The sequence below is a fragment of the Lolium perenne genome, chromosome 7 (assembly GCF_019359855.2).
Source record: "Lolium perenne isolate Kyuss_39 chromosome 7, Kyuss_2.0, whole genome shotgun sequence".
In the NCBI taxonomy this organism is placed as follows: domain Eukaryota; kingdom Viridiplantae; phylum Streptophyta; class Magnoliopsida; order Poales; family Poaceae; genus Lolium; species Lolium perenne.
In genome coordinates this window covers 74,303,713-74,323,759 of record NC_067250.2, presented here as the reverse complement: position 1 = coordinate 74,323,759, position 20,047 = coordinate 74,303,713, and positions in this window count along the sequence as shown.

The window sequence follows — 20,047 nt, the reverse complement described above, 5'->3', positions numbered from 1 at the left end:
CACTTCAATTTGGAGAGCTAAGCCGAACAAGCCCAAATCTGCATTCTGGACTGCAATTCTTAAGGTTCGCCCCCTGTTAATCTCAGCTTCCTTTTATCAAATCTTTGATGGCAGCAACTCAATTTGGAGTTCTCCTTGGTTTAAGGGCTACTGTAAAAGATCTTTGGCATCCAAACCAAAAAGCTTGGAATGAAACTTTAGTTTATTCGCTTTTTAATACTGAAACTGCCCATGAAATTCTTCAAACTCCAATCATTGATGCAAATGATCAAGACACGTTAGTTTGGAAGCTAACCCCTACAGGTACTTGGTCATCCAAGAGTTCTTACAAGCACTGCTTTAACAACCTCGCTCTCCCTCCAAATCAGCAGCCCAAAGGTTGTTCCACAACAGGTTATTTCTTTGCTCAATCAGGTATGGCAGGACAAAGAGATGGTGCCTCGCGTGCAAACCTTTGCTTGGAGACTTCTTCGCAAGGCTCTTCCCACCGGTAAGCGTGCAAGCCGAATTTCCAAACATATTGATGAATATTGCTCTAGGTGTGGGGGTATGAAAGATGAGATGCACATGCTCTTTCTTTGTCCTTTTTCTAAAGCTGCATGGTTTTGCAATCCTTGGTTTATTAAAACAGAGTCGTTCGCTGCAGTTCACCACTCTATTCCTGACATGATCAATGCTTTGCTTTCCTCCAACCACCCACATATAAATACTACAAATCTGTATACTTTCTTATGGTGTCTTTGGAAATCAAGAAATGATACTCTTTTTGGTAAAAAAATTCGAAATCCTGCCCAGGTGTTTGCTACCTTTAACGCCATTTTGCAGGGAAGCAATCTAGAAGGAATGTTGCAGCACGCAGACCACACTAAGCCGTGCGAGGATCAATTGCAACACATTCGCCCTATAATCATGGAGACACAAGCCCCCTCTTTTGTTGCAGGCTGCTCAATATTCTGTGACGCGGCATGGAAGCTAGATGGAAGTGCTCAAGAAGCTCCAGCTGGAATAGGGATTTATATCCAGGTGGATAATAACCAGCATTTCAAACAGTTGCATATCGCAACCATGTCCCCACCTGCTGGATCCGCTCTTCAGGCTGAGGCTCTAGCTCTTGTTCTTGCTACCAAACTGGCTGTTGTTATCCAGTTACAAGAGCCCAAGTTCTTCACGGATAGTGTTGTCTTGGCTCAAGCGGCTTCTACCAAATGCATCTTATCTGCTTCGAGCCATTGGGAGATCAGGCCACAATTGGCGTCCATTCAAGCATCACCTTCTTTTCAAGCAAACAGGGTCAACCATATCTCTAGAAGTCTGAATGTTAAAGCTCATCATTTAGCTAGATTAGCTAAAAGGATTAACTCTACGTTTATGGCTATCAGGTGCATATGTCAGGATGTAGGTCTTTGTCCAGGCAGAGATATCCTCTCTGATCTATGCGTGAGTCCTTTCACGCTACTTTCTGTAAAGTGCTGTTAATTTTAATAAATCTCTATGTTCAAAAAAAAAAAATCTTGACACCACCCTTCGACTGCAGTCCAACGTTATTTCCCTAATCAACTGGTAGTCCATGTCTATTCTTCAGATGGCACCCCAACACCGTAGTGACCGGTGCTTTATTATTCAATTGATATGTCATAGGTAGACCCCGCAAGCGTGACTAGTTTTCATGGGCCTGTTTGTATGCTACTTTTGTGTGCGTTTTTTGCTTGTTATAGTTTGGCTACTCATCGAACTCTTGTAACCTATTTTGCTATATATATATTAATGAAAAACTCGGCCTCCATTTATGTGGTTTTAACTTCTAATTTGTGGGTTGATTCAGGGAGGAGCTTCCTGAATATTTTGAACCTTAAAATTGGATTTTTGATTTGTAAAATAATAAGGTTACATGTAGTTTGCCCCCATTTATCCACTCTTCGTACGCAACTACTCCCTCCGGACTTTTATTTCTTAGTTTTATTTACTCTTTTTTTGGTTGTGTGCATCCGTACTGCCACTAGGGTGGGGCGTTGTTGCAGAGCCTGGATGTAACTGGTATCTTTTGATATTAATATATTCCCTTTATCTAAAAAAAACTACTCCCTCCAGACGAATTAAATTGACGCGAGCTCAGCACAAGTAAATAGTTACGTAGGTACTAACGTCGCATCGATTAAACAAGACCAGAGGGAGTACCTATTTTCTATTCGTTTCATGTCAATAATATACAATGTAGGATTTTAAAAAAAAAAACTAGGAAATGCACTTTTTTACAGAAAGGATGTGTACTTTTAAATGACAAGGGATTATTTCATTTATGCTTTAGTCATGTAAGTTCAAATATGGGGTATATTCATGTTTTTTTCTAAGGGCATCTCCAGCGGACGATGCAAATGGACGTTGAGCGATCGTTTGCATCCGCGCGGGTCAAAATTGCGTCAAGAACCAGGTCAAGCGGCCCAACGCATATTGACCGGGCCATCCATGGAGACGCAAACGCAGTGCATATTTGCGCCTGAGATGCGTCGCGGCGGACGCTGCACAGACGCCCCAAGTGACCGCTCGCTTTTCCACTGGGGCCACCTGGCAGCGAGCCATAGGGTTGTATCGAGCGCATCGCTTCGACGGTCATCGCTTCTGCGCCTACGCCGCAACCTTCGCCATCAAGTTCACGGCTTCCTCGATCTTCTTCACGCACACTGGCTGGTGGCGGCTGGGCTTCTGCGCTGCCATCAATGGCATCGTGTTCCACGCGCCCCCGGCCTTAAAAGTCGACCGGCAATGTCTGTGACATCATCCACACTGATGTCTACGCACGCTTCTATTTTTGTAGACAGTGTTGGGCCTCCAAGTGAAGAGGTTTGTAAAACAGAAGTAAGTTTCCCTTAAAGTATAAGCTACTGTAGCAACCTTTCAAAAAACTCTTTGATCAAAAGAACTAAAAAAGAAAGAGAAATAAGAGTCAAATGCAAATAGTGCAGAAATATGTCAAAACAGAACAATAGGTAAAGATCGAAATTTTCGAAAATACTCTGTTGCTTATCTCGAAAAGTGGTCAACTAACGGAAGTTAGATAATAACCTAGGGCATAAACATAAACAATTACAGCTCCAAATTCCACTCTGGCTATTTTTACGAATTTTTATGATAACAACAATGAATCTGTTTTCAGGACAGGAACTTCCCCAAATCTTACTTTCTTCCTATTAGAGGTTATTCTTGGCACAAAAAAACTAAATAAAAATGATAAGGAGAGGTTATTACAGAGGTAAAAACTTCCAAGACTCAACAAAAAGAAAAATTACAGAAATAAAATAATGGGTTGTCTTCCATAATCGCTTTTCTTTAATGCCTTTCGGCTAGGTGCAGTAGTTTCAGAAGATGCTCACATAACAAATATAAATTGGAGTAAAAGAGAGCATCAAGAAGCAAATATGAAAAACATTTAAGTCTAGCCCACTTCCTATGCATAGGAATCTTGTACACATATAAATCCACAAAGAACAAAGTGACAAGCAGAACAACTTCAAAACTTTCATCATATAGAGAGATGTTTTAGTAACATGAAAACTTCTACAACCATATTTTCTTCTCTCATAATAACTTTCAGTAGCATCATGGATAAACTCAACAATATAACTATCTCATAAAACATTTTTATCATGAGCCACATGCATAAAATAATTACTACTCCCCACATAAGCATTGTTTTTCTTATTAATTGTAGTGGGAGCAAATTTAACAAAAAAGCTATTATTATTATTGTCATCACCATAATCATCAAATATAGGAGACATATTGTAATCATAATTAATTTTCTCTTCAATAGTAGGTGGACTGAAAATAACATAATCATCATTGTAATCATCATATATTCGAGGCATAGTATCATCATAGAAAATTTCCTCCTCAAAAGCTGGGGAACTAAAAAGATCATTTTCATAAAAACTAGCTTCCCCAAGCTTAGACTTTTTCATAGCATTAGCAAAAATGGTGTTCAAAGAATTCATACTAATAACATTGCTACCATCATGCAAGTAAAGTTCCATATGTTTTTAAATTTTCTCTTCAAACACCTCATGTCCTAACTCAAGGTAAATACTATAAAGCTCTCTATTTTTTTTCTTATTTTCCATTAAGCCAAACTAGTGAAAATAAAAACAAGAAACGAAAAAAGATGCAATTGCAGAATCTAAAGGAAATAACTTCGAGCACTCACCAGCAACTAGTAAAGTTAGTAGCTAGAGGATGTGAGTACCTTTTAGCTTACATCCCCGGCAACGGCGCCAGGAAAGAGCTTGATGTCTACGCACGCTTCTATTCTTGTAGACAGTGTTGGGTCTCCAAGTGCAGAGGTTTGTAGAACAACAACAAGTTTCCCTTAAGTGGATCACCCAAGGTTTATCGAACTCAGAGAGGTAGAGGTCAAAGATATTCCTCTCAAGCAACCATGCAATTAAGATTCAAGAAGTCTCTTGTGTCACCAACACACCCAATACACTTGTCAGATGTATATGTGCACTAGTTCGACGAAGAGATAGTAAAATGCTTGTGCTATGGATGAATATGAGTGGTAATAACAATCTGATATAAATATGGAAGCAAGTAAACACGCAGTAAACAGTAAATAAACGGTGATTCGATGTTTGGAAACAAGGCCTAGGGATCATACTTTAACTAGTGGTCACTCTCAACAATGATATCATAAAGGAATATAAATATAAGCACTTCACTATGCTACTCTGAAAGACTCTCCGGCTGGATAACGAACACTAATTCACTGCGTAGGTCTGCAAAACCAAAGCTTAAAGATGTATTTCCAAGTATTAATGAACACCCCACACTGTACTTTGAGCATTCATAGGCGGTACTAACATACCACATTTTCATAGAGACATCCAACTCAAATCATAATTCAGTGAACAAGTATTCTGTGAAATATAGCCTAAAGGACCCACACGGTGCACACAGGCCACCTTTACACACGTGGGACAAGGAGTCTCCGGAGATCACATAAGTAAAGTTCACTTGAATATCATAACGACATCTAGATACAAAGCTCATGATCACATAAAGATAACACCATGGGAGAGAGAGATAAACCACATAGCTACCGGTAGAGCCCTCAGCCCCGAGGGAGAACTACTCTCTCCTCATCATGGGAGTCAGCAACGGCGATGGAGATGGCGATGGAGTCGATGGAGATGGCTCCGGGGGCAATTCCCCGGAATAGAGACTTCTGTCCCCCGGATCTTGTCTGCGACGGCGGCGGAGCTACGAAACTTTTCGTGGGCGGAGGCTTGTATATTTAGATTTTTACATCGAAGGCTTTATATAGGCTGAGGATTTAGGTCGGTGGGGCGCCTCACCATGCCTAGGAGCGGGCCAGGGCCAGGCCGCGCCTAGGGCAGGTGTGGCCAGCCTGTGGCCCCCCTTCATCGCTTCTCGAGACTCCGTCTTCACTCTTGGAAAATAGGAACTTTCGTATTTGTTTCGTCCCATTCCGAGAATATTTTCTGTACAACTTTTCTAAAATACAAAAACAGCAGAAAACATGGAACTAGCACTGTGGCGTCTTGTTAATAGGTTAGTGCCAGAAAATGCATAAAAGTGCCACGAAGTGTAAACAAAACATATAGCAATTGGTGTAAAACAAGCATGTAGCATCACTATGGCATCTTGTTAATCGGTTAGATACGTTTGCAACGTATCACACACCACCGACACCTCCGTTCCAACCCGCACCACCGCGCGTCTCCGCATCACCATAGGAAAGAATAAAAACGACTTTGAGGCGTCCGGCTGCGGCACCAAGGAGGCGCGACCGAACAGGGTGGCGCTGCCCGCCGAGGTGGTGCGGCTCATGCACAAGAACTGGACGTCATGCGCCAGATGGCGTGACATGCACCTGACTGGCGGCGGCTGGCGGCTCAGCCACCTCTGGGTGCCTGTCCCACCCGTGCCTCTGCGGGAGCCAGACAGAAGCGCCGAGATCCGGCGCAGGCGGCGGTACCTGCCGCCGGACCTCCACGCCGATCCCGCCTTCGCCATCGACTTTAAGACCTGGCGCGCCTGACGCAAAACCGAGAAGGATCCGAGGAGGCAGGCGGGTGAAAGTGCATGGAGCCCCCATGTGTGGTTTTGGTAATTAATGACAATCCCTATGGACTAATGTTTGCATTAAGTTATATTTTTAGGAGTTTTCCATAGGCAATGCTTGAACCATATGTTGGCTTCAAGGTTGCAATAAGAAGAAATTGATGAAGGATATCAAGTGCTAAGTATGTCTTGAAGATGAAGTGAGCCCTCAAAGTTAACTTCAAGACATCAACAAAATGAAGTGCAAGTTCAAGGTGAGCCAACTCGAAGAGATCACATGCTTGAAGCTTGCCATGAAGAAATGAAGTGCAAGTTCAAGATGAGCCAACTCGAAGAGATCATATGCTTGAAGCTTGCCATGAAGAAATGAAGTGCAAGTTCAAGATGAGGCAACTCGAAGAGATCATATGCTTGAAGCTTGCTATTCATATGGTGATCATAGATATGTGAATATGCACCTAATAAGAAGCTCTCCCATGGTGGATTATGGGGGAGCAATCCACAAGACTTTGTCAAGCAAGCACTATCAAGAAAAGTGGTAGATCTTGTTGCGGTCAAGATCGTCATCATCGAGGTCAAGAGGAATGCGCAAGGTTAAGGCTTGCTCTTGTTAAGGTTTATTTCTTACCGGTCTCATGGTGTAGTTGGAGACCGATTTATAGTTTAGTTGCCATTCTATCAAGAGGGCTCACAAGTGAGTAACTCGATTGTATCCTTCAGAGAGCTCAAACCTTTGTATCCTTGCATCATCTTTCTTAGTTGTTATTTGGATCTTATCCATGTGATATTTTAGGGCTTGTGCTTATTCTCATGACAAGCTCTAGTTCATCAAGAATGGTTTTTGCACGGGCAACTTGTTGCATTTTCAAGGTTGGAGGTTTTACCGGTATGTCTTTTTTAGATAGGTCAAACCTTTCGTAATTTGTTTCTATTCTCCCTTGCTGCACTATGATGGTTTCCTGCATGATCTTGTAGAGCTTGTTACTAGCTTCGAAATGAGCCCAAGATCATCAAAATCGGTGTCCGGATGCGCAAGTTATTCTCATTCTCGTTTTGTTGATTCTGTCAGTTTTCAGGGGGGCGGATTATCCGGCCCCCGAAAAACTGCTAAGGGCTTTTGGGCGTGAGCCCCAGTATTGGACCCGGATTTTTGGCCAGATATTTCATCCCAGGGGACGGATAATCCGGCCTGGTCACCCCCAACAGCCATATTTCATGGGGGCTATAAATAGGCTTCTTCTTCCCCAAAATATGGTTTGTTCTCCCACTCTCTCTCTCTCCTCCATTGTTGACCTTCAAAGCTTGCCCTAGTTCTTGATTCCTCCCATGATTCTTGTATATTCTTGAGGGAAAAGAGAGAGGAGATCTACATCTACATCTTCACCAATCAAATCCCTCTCTTTTTGAGAGGAACCACCTAGATCTTGATCTTGGAGAAACTTGGAGTTCTTTGTGTTCACTTATTTGTTCTTCCTCTCTTATTCCCCCAATAGCTTTTGTAGCGTTGCTGGAATTTGAGAGAGAAGGACTTGAGAATCTTTGTGGTGTTCTTGCCATTGCATTTGGTGCATCGGTTTGACTTCTTCGCGGTGATACATGGAGGTGCAAGTTCGTGAGATATTCCTTCGGGAGCTTGTTCCCGGAGCTTGATCCTCTTGGGTTTTTGGACCCTAGACGGCTTAGTGGTCTTTGTGGTTTTCTTGGGGACTCCAATTAAGTTGTGGAGATTCTTCAAGGACAAGGCATTTGTGGCAATTCTTAGTGGTCTTTGTGGTGTTCTTGGGAACTCTAATTAAGTTGTGGAGATTCTTCAAAGGCAAGGCCTTTGTGGCAATTTATTGGGAGCCTCCAATTAAGTTGTGGAGATAGCCCCAAGCTTTGTGCGGGTTTGGTGACCTCCCTAAGGTTCCATAGTGGATCAAGGACATCCCTTTTGGTGGGAATTCTTGAGGATAATACGGTGGCCCTCGTGCATTTGGAGTGACTTGTCCTCCACACCGCTCCAACAGAGAGTAACATTCGTAAGAGTGTGAACTTCGGGATTCATCGTTGTCTCCGCGTCACTTCGGTTATTCATATTCCTGGGATCTTTACTTATGCACTTTACTTTGTGATAGCCATCGTGCTTGAAGTTATATATCTTGATATCACCTAGTTGCTTATATTGCTTAGCATAAGTTGTTGGTGCACATAGGTGAAACATAGTATATAGGTTTTGGGCTTGACAAAGTAAACGGTAGTTTTATTCTTCATTTGTTAAGCCCATCTCGCAAAAGTTTAAACCGCCTATTCACCCCCCCCCCCCCCCCTCTAGGAGACATCCGTGTCATTTCAATTGGTATCAGAGCAAGGTCTCTCATTCTTAGGCTTCACCGCCTTGAGAGTAAAGATGTCAGTTAGGGGATTAGCACACAATAACTTGTTTATATTTGATGGCACAAATTATGATCTATGGAAAATTTATGTGCTTAATATTTTGCGGGGTATTTCCCTGAACATGGAGCGAATACTTGACATGGGTTTTTCTTCTCCTAAGGATCCCCAAAATTTATCTCTTGAGGAGAAGAAAAACTCTTGCCTCGATGCTCTTGCTTCTCATGTGTTTTCCATTGTTGTGAGCAATGTAGTTACTTCATTAATCATGCCTTTTGGGAGCGCTCATGAATTATGGACAAAGCTTCAAGATAAATATGATGTGTCCAATATTATTGAGGATGATTGTATTGCTTCCACTTCCGACCGTGATGAGTTCTCATCTTCGTCCACTTCACCAATGTGTGGCAAGACACAAGGTAATGATATGGTGAGTGGTGATGGAAATTGCAATGTTGGTATTGAGCTTACTATTGATGATCCTTCATCTATATCTCATTTCAATGGTTCATCCTTGGACTTAAACACATCTAACACTAGAAATGATCTACATGCTTGTGTTGATAGTCCGTGCATATCATGTGTAAGTTGGTTGAATAAATCTCATGATGATATGCTTGCTTTGTCTTGTGGCCATGATAAAAATGCTTCTATTTCCTCTAGTGGTTATGTGACTAACAATGTAGAGGAAACCAAATATTCTATTGGTCAAGAAAAGATCTTGAAAGGAGCCTCAAGTAACTCCTCATCTTTATCTCACGGTTCTCATAACCTAATATTTGTCGTGGTGATAAGGATGAGGATGAATATGAAGAAGAGGATTGGGTTGTCTCTCTACGCAATAAGGGTAAGAGTGTATTCAAGGTTCTTTGCAAAGATAAAATTGCTAGCTCTCACTTCTTTGAAATCTTGACTACCGCTATTGAGAACCAAAAACTTATTTGGATGTATGAGAACACCATTGATAAAATGGGTGCTCTTGAACGAGAGTATGCCAATGATGTAGCATCCCTAAAGAATGATCTTGAAGAAGAACAAGAGACCGTAGCCTCTCTTGGGGAGCAACTTGAAACCCTTGAGGTGTCTCAAAATGAAATATTTGCTAAACTCGCTAAAGAAAGATACCATGCTAAAGCTCAATTAAAATTTCTTAAAAATGAAAAGTCCAAAGTTGGTGTTGGTCATGATAAACTTGTTAAGGATCTAGATGATCTAGAAAAGTCCCAAAAGGCCTTGGAGAGCGAACACTCTATCCTCACCAAGTCACATGAGCTACAAGCTTCATATTTAAAAGAGCATGCTATGTTACCCTCTCTTCTTGATATGTCTTGTGATGATGCTTGTTCTACTAACTCTACTTCTTGTGAAGCATCTATCTTGAAGGAGAATGTTGAGCTAAGGGCTCAACTTGAATTGCTAACTAGCAATTATGGGAAATTGTAAGAAAATCATGGAAACTTTCTAGCTCCCACGAGGATCTTCTAGCTTCTCATGATAGGCTAGAGTTAGCTCATGAGGCTATCATATCAAAGGCAACACATTTTGAGCCTCATGTGGATACTAGCACTACTACTCAAAATGTTATATTGTCATGTGTTAGTCCTAGTAATTCATCCACTCATAGTATTGCTAAATCTTGTGATGAATTATCTCCCTTGCCTTGTTGCTCTAACAATGAAGGTTCTACTTCCTCTAGTACCTGTGTTGTTACTAACCATGTAGAGGAAATCAAAGAGCTCAAGGCCCAAGTCACTTCTTTGAAGAACGACTTGGTAAAGAGTCATGAAGGGAAATGTAAACTTGACACGATGTTGAGTATGCAACAATCTCCCAATGACAAGAGTGGACTTGGATTCAAATCCAACAACAAGAACAAGTCCAAGAACAACAAGAATAAGAAGGGCCAAGTACAAGTCAAAAACCCGGACAAGATTGTTTCCTTCAAGTGCAATATTGAAGGCACCATGTTAGATCTTTCCCTTTGAAGAAGAAACAAAAAAGTAAGTGGCCTCAAGCTCAAACTCATATTCAACCTCCAGTTGAAGAAATTCCACTTCCCAATAAGAAACAAGCCAATGCCCCCATTGTGGAAAAATCTAATGAGAAGAAGGAGAATAAAAGAACTTTCTACATATGCCCTGAGAAGGGTCACATCTCCTCCTTTTGCAGTATTGGTACCTCATCCAACTCTATCACCATTGATGATGTTTATTCTCTTCGTAAGGATTAGGGTGGCATTGTGTTTGCCAAATATGTTGGTGCTCAAAGTGGTGTCAAGAAAAGAACCATTTGGGTTGCCAAGCCTATTGTGACTAACCTCTTAGGACCCAACTTAGTTGGGGACCAATGATACGTCTCCGACGTATTGATAATTTCTTGTGTTCCATGCCACATTATTGATGATATCTACATGTTTTATGCACACTTTATGTCATATTCGTGCATTTTCTGGAACTAACCTATTAACAAGATGTCGAAGTGCCAGTTCCTGTTTTCTGCTGTTTTTGGTTTCAGAAATCCTAGTAACGAAATATTCTCGGAATCGGACGAAATCAACGCCCAGCTTCCTATTTTGCCCGGAAGCATCCAGAACACCCGAGAGCCGCCAGAGGGAAGCCCTGGGGGCCCCACACTACACCCTGGCGCGGCCAGAGGGGGGCCGCGCCGCCCTATGGTGTGGTGGCCCTAGGCCCCCTCCGAGGCTGCCCTTCCGCCTATTTAAAGCCTCCGTCGTGAAAACCCTATCACGTTCGACGAAACCCACAGAAACCTTCCAGAGCCGCCGCCATCGCGAAGCCAAGATCTGGGGGACAGGAGTCTCTGTTCCGGCACGCCGTCGGAATGGGGAAGTGCCCCCGGAAGGCTTCTCCATCGACACCGCTGCCATCTCCACCGCCATCTTCATCACCGCTGCTGCTCCCATGAGGAGGGAGTAGTTCTCCATCGAGGCTCGGGGCTGTATCGGTAGCTATGTGGTTCATCTCTCTCCTATGTACTTCAATACAATAATCTCATGAGCTGCCTTACATGATTGAGATTCATATGATGATGCTTGTAATCCAGATGTCATTATGCTAGTCAAGTGAGTTTTACTTATGTGATCTCCGGAGACTCCTTGTCCCACGTGTGTAAAGGTGACAGTGTGTGCACCGTGTGGGTCTCTTAGGCTATATTTCACAAAATACTTATTCACTGTTATGAATGGCATAGTGAAGTGCTTATTTATATCTCTTTATGATTGCAATGTGTTTGTATCACTATTCATCTATGTGCTACTCTAGTGATGTTATTAAAGTAGTTTTATTCCTCCTGCACGGTGTAATGGTGACAGTGTGTGCATCCGTGTTAGTACTTGGCGTATGCTATGATTATGATCTCTTGTAGATTATGAAGTTAACTATTGCTATGATGGTATTAATGTGATCTATTCCTCCTACATAGTGTGAAGGTGACAGTGTGCATACTATGTTAGTACTTGGTTTAGTCTTATTGATCTTTCATGCACTCTAAGGTTATTTAAATATGAACATTGAATTGTGGAGCTTGTTAACTCCGGCATTGAGGGTTCGTGTAATCCTACGCAATGTGTTCATCATCCAACAAGAGTGTAGAGTATGCATTTATCTATTCTGTTATGTGATCAATGTTGAGAGTGTCCACTAGTGAAAGTCTAATCCCTAGGCCTTGTTCCTAAATATTGATATCGCTGCTTGTTTACTGTTTTACTGCGTTACTACTGCTTGTTTACTGTCCTGGGCAAAGCACTTTTCTGGTGCCGTTGCCACTGCTCATATATATTCATACCACCTGTATTTCACTATCTCTTCGCCGAACTAGTGCACCTATTAGGTGTGTTGGGGACACAAGAGACTTCTTGCTTTGTGGTTGCAGGGTTGCATGAGAGGGATATCTTTGACCTCTTCCTCCCTGAGTTCGATAAACCTTGGGTGATCCACTTAAGGGAAACTTGCTGCTGTTCTACAAACCTCTGCTCTTGGAGGCCCAACACCGTCTGGCTGAGGAAAAGGAGGGGGCGTAGACATCAAGCTATTTTCTGGCGCCGTTGCCGGGGAGGAAAGGTAAAAGGTACTCACACTCCGGATCTCGGCTACTAAGCTATTTTCGCCGTTGTAAGTACTCGAAGCTATTTCCTTTAGATCCTGCAATTGCATCTTTTTGTTTCTTGTTTACACTAGTTTGGCATAATGGACAAGAATGAGCTTCTTATGCTATTTCCTGATTTAAAACATGGATTGTTTGATGCGAAAATTAAAAAACCTATGGAATCTTATTTGCATGCTGGTAGTAATATTAGTATGAACGCTTTGAACACCATTGTTGATAATAATATAGAAAGTTCTAAGCTTGGGGAAGCTGGTTTTCATGATCTTTTTAGTCCCCCAAGCATTGAGGAGAAAATTTACTTTGATGATAGTTTGCCTCCTATTTATGATGATATTGGTCTTTTAGTACCGCCTGTTATGGAGGATAAAATTGATTATGATTACAATATGCCTCCTATATTTGATGATGAGAATAATAATGATAGCTACTTTGTTGAATTTGTTCCCATAACAACTAATAAAATTGATTATGCTTATGTGGGTAGTAATAATTTTATGCATGAGACTCATGATAAGAATGCTTTATGTGATAGTTATATTGTTGAGTTTGCTCATGATGCTACTGAAAGTTATTATGAGAGAGGAAAATATGGTTGTAGAAATTTTCATGTTACTAAAACACCTCTCTATGTGCTGAAATTTTTGAAGCTACACTTGTTTTATCTTTCTATGCTTGTTGCATTATGCTTCTTGAACTTGTTTATTTACAAGATTCCTTTTCATAGGAAGCATGTTAGACTTACATGTGTTTTGAATTTGCCTCTTGATGCTCTCTTTTGCTTCAAATACTATTTCTTGCGAGTGCATCATCAAAACTGCTGAGCCCATCTTAATGGCTATAAAGAAAGAACTTCTTGGGAGATAACCCATGTATTATTTTTCTACAGTACTTTGTTTTATATTTGTGTCTTGGAAGTTGTTTACTACTGTAGCAACCTCTCCTTATCTTAGTTTAGTGTTTTGTTGTGCCAAGTGAAGCCTCTAATCGAAGGTTGATACTAGATTTGGATTTCTGCGCAGAAACAGATTTCTATCTGTCACGAATCTGGGCTGTTTTCTCTGTAGAAAAATCAGAAAAATATGCCAATTTACGTGCGTGTTCCTCAGATATGTACGCAACTTTCATTAGTTTTGAGTTTTCTGATCTGAGCAACGAAAGTATTTATTAAAAATTCGTCTTTACGGACTGTTCTGTTTTGACAGATTCTGCCTTTTATTTCACATTGCTTCTTTCGCTGTGTTGGGTGGATTTCTTTGTTCCATTACCTTCCAGTAGCTTTGAGCAATGTCCAGAAGTGTTAAGAATGATTGTGTCGCCTCTGAACATGTGAGTTTTTGATTATGTACTAACCCCTCTAATGAAGTTTATGAGAAGTTTGGTGTGAAGGAAGTTTTCAAGGGTCAAGAGAGGAGGATGATATACTATGATCAAGAAGAGTGAAAGCTCTAAGCTTGGGGATGCCCCGGTGGTTCACCCCTGCATATATCAAGAAGACTCAAGCGTCTAAGCTTGGGGATGCCCAAGGCATCCCCTTCTTCATCGACAACATTATCAGGTTCCTCCCCTGAAACTATATTTTTATTCCATCACATCTTATGTGCTTTGCTTGGAGCGTCGGTTTGTTTTTGTTTTTTGTTTTGTTTGAATAAAATGGATCCTAGCATTCACTTTGTGGGAGAGAGACACGCTCCGCTGTAGCATATGGACAAGTGTCCTTAGTTTCTACTCATAGTATTCATGGCGAAGTTTCTCCTTCGTTAAATTGTTATATGGTTGGAATTGGAAAATGATACATGTAGTAAATTGCTATAATGTCTTGGATAATGTGATACTTGGCAATTGTTGTGCTCATGTTTAAGCTCTTGCATCATATACTTTGCACCTATTAATGAAGAAATACATAGAGCATGCTAAAATTTAGTTTGCATAATTGGTCTCTCTAAGGTCTAGATAATTTCTAGTATTGAGTTTGAACAACAAGGAAGATGGCGTAGAGTCTTATAATGTTTACAATATGTCTTTTATGTGAGTTTTGCTGCACCGGTTCATCCTTGTGTTTGTTTTAAAATAGCCTTGCTAGCCTAAACTTTGTATCGAGAGGGAATATCTCTCATGCATCCAAAATACTTGAGCCAACCACTATGCCATTTGTGTCCACCATACCTACCTACTACATGGTATTTCTGCCATTCCAAAGTAAATTGCTTGAGTGCTACCTTTAAAATTCCATCATTCACCTTTGCAATATATAGCTCATGGGACAAATAGCTTAAAAACTATTGTGGTATTGAATATGTACTTATGCACTTTATCTCTTATTAAGTTGCTTGTTGTGCGATAACCATGTTCACTGGGGACGCCATCAACTACTCTTTGTTGAATTTCATGTGAGTTGCTATGCATGTCCGTCTTGTCTGAAGTAAGAGAGATCTACCACCCTATGGTTAAGCATGCATATTGTTAGAGAAGAACATTGGGCCGCTAACTAAAGCCATGATCCATGGTGGAAGTTTCAGTTTTGGACATATATCCTCAATCTCATATGAGAAAATTATTAATTGTTGTTACATGCTTATGCATAAAAGAGGAGTCCACTATCTGTTGTCTATGTTGTCCCGGTATGGATGTCTAAGTTGAGAATAATCAATAGCGAGAAATCCAATGCGAGCTTTCTCCTTAGACCTTTGTACAGGCGGCATAGAGGTACCCCATTGTGACACTTGGTTAAAACATGTGCATTGCGATGACCCGGTAGTCCAAGCTAATTAGGACAAGGTGCGGGCACTATTAGTATACTATGCATGAGGCTTGCAACTTGTAAGATATAATTTACATGATACATATGCTTTATTACTACCGTTGACAAAATTGTTTCATGTTTTCAAAATCAAAGCTCTAGCACAAATATAGCAATCGATGTTTTTCCTCTATGGAAGACCATTCTTTTACTTTCATTGTTGAGTCAGTTCACCTATTTCTCTCCACCTCAAAAAGCAAACACTTGTGTGAACTGTGCATTGATTCCTACATACTTGCATATTGCACTTATTATATTTCTCTATGTTGACAATATCCATGAGATATACATGTTACAAGTTGAAAGCAACCGCTGAAACTTAATCTTCCTTTGTGTTGCTTCAATGCCTTTACTTTGAATTATTGCTTTATGAGTTAACTCTTATGCAAGACTTATTGATGCTTGTCTTGAAGTACTATTCATGAAAAGTCTTTGCTTTATGATTCACTTGTTTACTCATGTCATATACATTGTTTTGATCGCTGCATTCACTACATATGCTTTACAAATAGTATGATCAAGGTTATGATGGCATGTCACTCCAGAAATTATCTTTGTTATCGTTTTACCTGCTCGGGACGAGCAGAACTAAGCTTGGGGATGCTGATACGTCTCCGACGTATTGATAATTTCTTGTGTTCCATGCCACATTATTGATGATATCTACATGTTTTATGCACACTTTATGTCATATTCGTGCATTTTCTGGAACTAACCTATTAACAAGATGCCGAAGTGCCAGTTCCTGTTTTCTGCTGTTTTTGGTTTCAGAAATCCTAGTAACGAAATATTCTCGGAATCGGACGAAATCAACGCCCAGGTTCCTATTTTGCCCGGAAGCATCCAGAACACCCGAGAGCCGCCAGGGAAGCCACGGGGCCCCACACTACACCCCCGGCGCGGCCAGGGGGCCGCGCCGCCCTATGGTGTGGTGGCCCCAGTGCCCCTCCGAGGCTGCCCTTCCGCCTATTTAAAGCCTCCGTCGCGAAAACCCTATCACGTTCGACGAAACCCACGTAAACCTTCCAGAGCCGCCGCCATCGCGAAGCCAAGATGCCGGGGACAGAGTCTCTGTTCCGGCACGCCGCCGGAACGGGGAAGTGACCCCGGAAGGCTTCTCCATCGACACCGCTGCCATCTCCACCGCCATCTTCATCACCGCTGCTGCTCCCATGAGGAGGGAGTAGTTCTCCATCGAGGCTCGGGGCTGTACCGGTAGCTATGTGGTTCATATCTCTCCTATGTACTTCAATACAATAATCTCATGAGCTGCCTTACATGATTGAGATTCATATGATGATGCTTGTAATCCAGATGTCATTATGCTAGTCAAGTGAGTTTTACTTATGTGATCTCCGGAGACTCCTTGTCCCACGTGTGTAAAGGTGACAGTGTGTGCACCGTGTGGGTCTCTTAGGCTATATTTCACAGAATACTTATTCACTGTTATGAATGGCATAGTGAAGTGCTTATTTATATCTCTTTATGATTGCAATGTGTTTGTATCACTATTCATCTATGTGCTACTCTAGTGATGTTATTAAAGTAGTTTTATTCCTCCTGCACGGTGTAATGGTGACAGTGTGTGCATCCGTGTTAGTACTTGGCGTATGCTATGATTATGATCTCTTGTAGATTATGAAGTTAACTATTGCTATGATGGTATTAATGTGATCTATTCCTCCTACATAGTGTGAAGGTGACAGTGTGCATACTATGTTAGTACTTGGTTTAGTCTTATTGATCTTTCATGCACTCTAAGGTTATTTAAATATGAACATTGAATTGTGGAGCTTGTTAACTCCGGCATTGAGGGTTCGTGTAATCCTACGCAATGTGTTCATCATCCAACAAGAGTGTAGAGTATGCATTTATCTATTCTGTTATGTGATCAATGTTGAGAGTGTCCACTAGTGAAAGTCTAATCCCTAGGCCTTGTTCCTAAATATTGCTATCGCTTGTTTCTTGTTTCTTTGCGTTACTACCGCTGCGTTACTACCGCTTGTTTATCGTGGGCAAAGCACTTTTCTGGTGCCGTTGCCACTGCTCATATATATTCATACCACCTGTATTTCACTATCTCTTCGCCGAACTAGTGCACCTATTAGGTGTGTTGGGGACACAAGAGACTTCTTGCTTTGTGGTTGCAGGGTTGCATGAGAGGGATATCTTTGACCTCTTCCTCCCTGAGTTCGATAAACCTTGGGTGATCCACTTAAGGGAAACTTGCTGCTGTTCTACAAACCTCTGCTCTTGGAGGCCCAACACTGTCTACAGGAAAAGGAGGGGGCGTAGACATCAACCAACAATCCAAAACATGATAAATAGGTGCTTGTTGGAGGGCATTGGAGACTTGACTACATCATGAATAATTAAGGGATATTCATCATTTATATTATCTCAAGCCAAGTTTTTTTTGGTTATCTTGCTTCTATCATATATCCAATGTTCCTCCTTGCGGTAACATGTGCTCAACTCATTTATATTGAAAGTTACTTGCCCCTTTGCATGTGTTAGTTTTGTTCCTAACATATGTTTGTATATTTTGTGCTTCCTACTTGCTTTTCTTGAGAAATCAAGTCTATGGATGTTGGGTTGCACACCATGTATTTGTGTTTGTGTTGGAGCCTCTTTGCATCTTGTTGTATCTTATATGGCTCTTATGAGAGATTAATGGACCATCACATTTTGGGGATTGATATGCCTTTGGTAATTTCACAATCCTAAACAATGTGTGTACATGAGGAATATCACTTAGAATTGATATTGCAAGATTATCTAGTCTCTATGTGGTATGTCATCCTCATAAGAAATTCAAATTCAATGTCCATTAATTATCTCTAGTCGGATCTTATTTGCCTCTTGTGAAAATAAATTCCTTATCACATTATGGGAGATTAATAAGCTTTGTGCATATTACAAGCCTAGAAAATGTGAACATTTGAGGTTGTGTCACATAGAATTGATATCGTAAATTATCTCTATCCTATATGTGGCATGTTTACTCAAATAAGTTCCAATTTGTTTAAATGGCTTCATTGCTAATATTTTTGTGGATCTTCTTTGTGAAAGTTTTTATTGGCATGGTTTTTCAACAACGTGTCCCTCAATACCCTTTTGGGAAACCATGTGCTTCAAGTCATTATATTAATTGCTTTGCATGTTGGTATGAATAATATTAATTGCTTTGCATGTTGGTATGACTAATTGAATATTTCAAGAAAATCTCTTTGCATGATGGTTAACTCTTATGTTTCACCATATGCTTTATCTGTTGTAAATATGATCTTACGTATACTTACAAACTACCACCGGGAAATATTTCCTAATACCTCTTATCCTAGGACAATTGGCAATCTATTATGAGGTAGATTTTTATTGATCATATTTACATTGGCTCTTGTGTTTAAATTGCCTTATTTATTTCCATGAATTTGTTGTGCTTTGACTCCCATGTGTCTTCCTTGCATCTTATGGATCTAATTTGTCTATTCAAACTTTCTTAGCATTTTAGTAGATATAGGTAGCGTGATGATCCTAGCTTTATGAATTTTGTATTCATATGCAAAATCCTAGATAATGCACTAATCTTGGGGGAGCTCTCCTATATTTTTTTAGAATGCTTAACATCTCTTGATCATTATCGAAAATTTGGTTTGTGAGACATAAATTTTCTTTTTGGTACTTTGTGCCATCATAAAAAGTGTCGAGGGTTTGGTTTATTTATTGAAACCTTGCTCTCTTGGGAGTTGGTTATCTCATTCCTTTATGTTTAGGTTTAATTAGCTTCTTATAATGAGATAAGTCTTTGGAGTCAATCTTGTGTGGATTTGATTCTTTGATTTAATTTGGACAACCATTGTCTCTTGATTTATTTCGTGTTTTGTCCAAATTGTATCTTCCTTTGATTCTTGAAAGTATTGTGCATGCATATTTAATATATGTATATCTTATGGCATGTGTTACTTTCTTTGATCCAATATATAGGGTAAACTTCATCAAATCCTAATTTGGCTAAGATGTGCATGAAATTCAATTTCATATATATATGCATATAGTATTGTGGAGTTTGTCCTATATGTTGTAGCGTGTCTAACTAATTCGGACCCAATTAGTTTGGGGACCATTTTGTACTTACCTTTGTGTTAGGTACAATGGATATGCATTGGATGCTTGTCTCACTCTTGGGAAGAAGTGGTGACTCAATGGTAACTTTAGGCAAGCTAGGATGGTCAACGAACACATATCTACTACATCCACACCAATGCTATCTTGGTAAAAAGTATCTTCTCATGCATATTTTTCTAGCATCCAACCATGTGTTTGCATCTTGGCATAAATCTCTTGATTTGCAAATGTTGTGCTTCTTGCAAAAGTCTTAATGAAACCTCTTTATTGTGAATGTGAGTAATTTGAGATGAGTGCATTTGTTGGGAAGTATATTAAATCATGCTCATGATTCATCCATCCCAACTATGCCTATCTAGCAATTTTATTGCATATCAATTCCTTAAGGCTCTCACGTGTGCAATATAGATGAAAGTGCAAATTTATTTATTTCTTTTGGTACACTCGTTTGTGATACTTGTTGCCCTTCTCAATGCATCCCAACTATCTTCTATCCCTTGTTGATATTTGTGATGTATTTTACATGTTTGTGGTTGAAGTGCATGA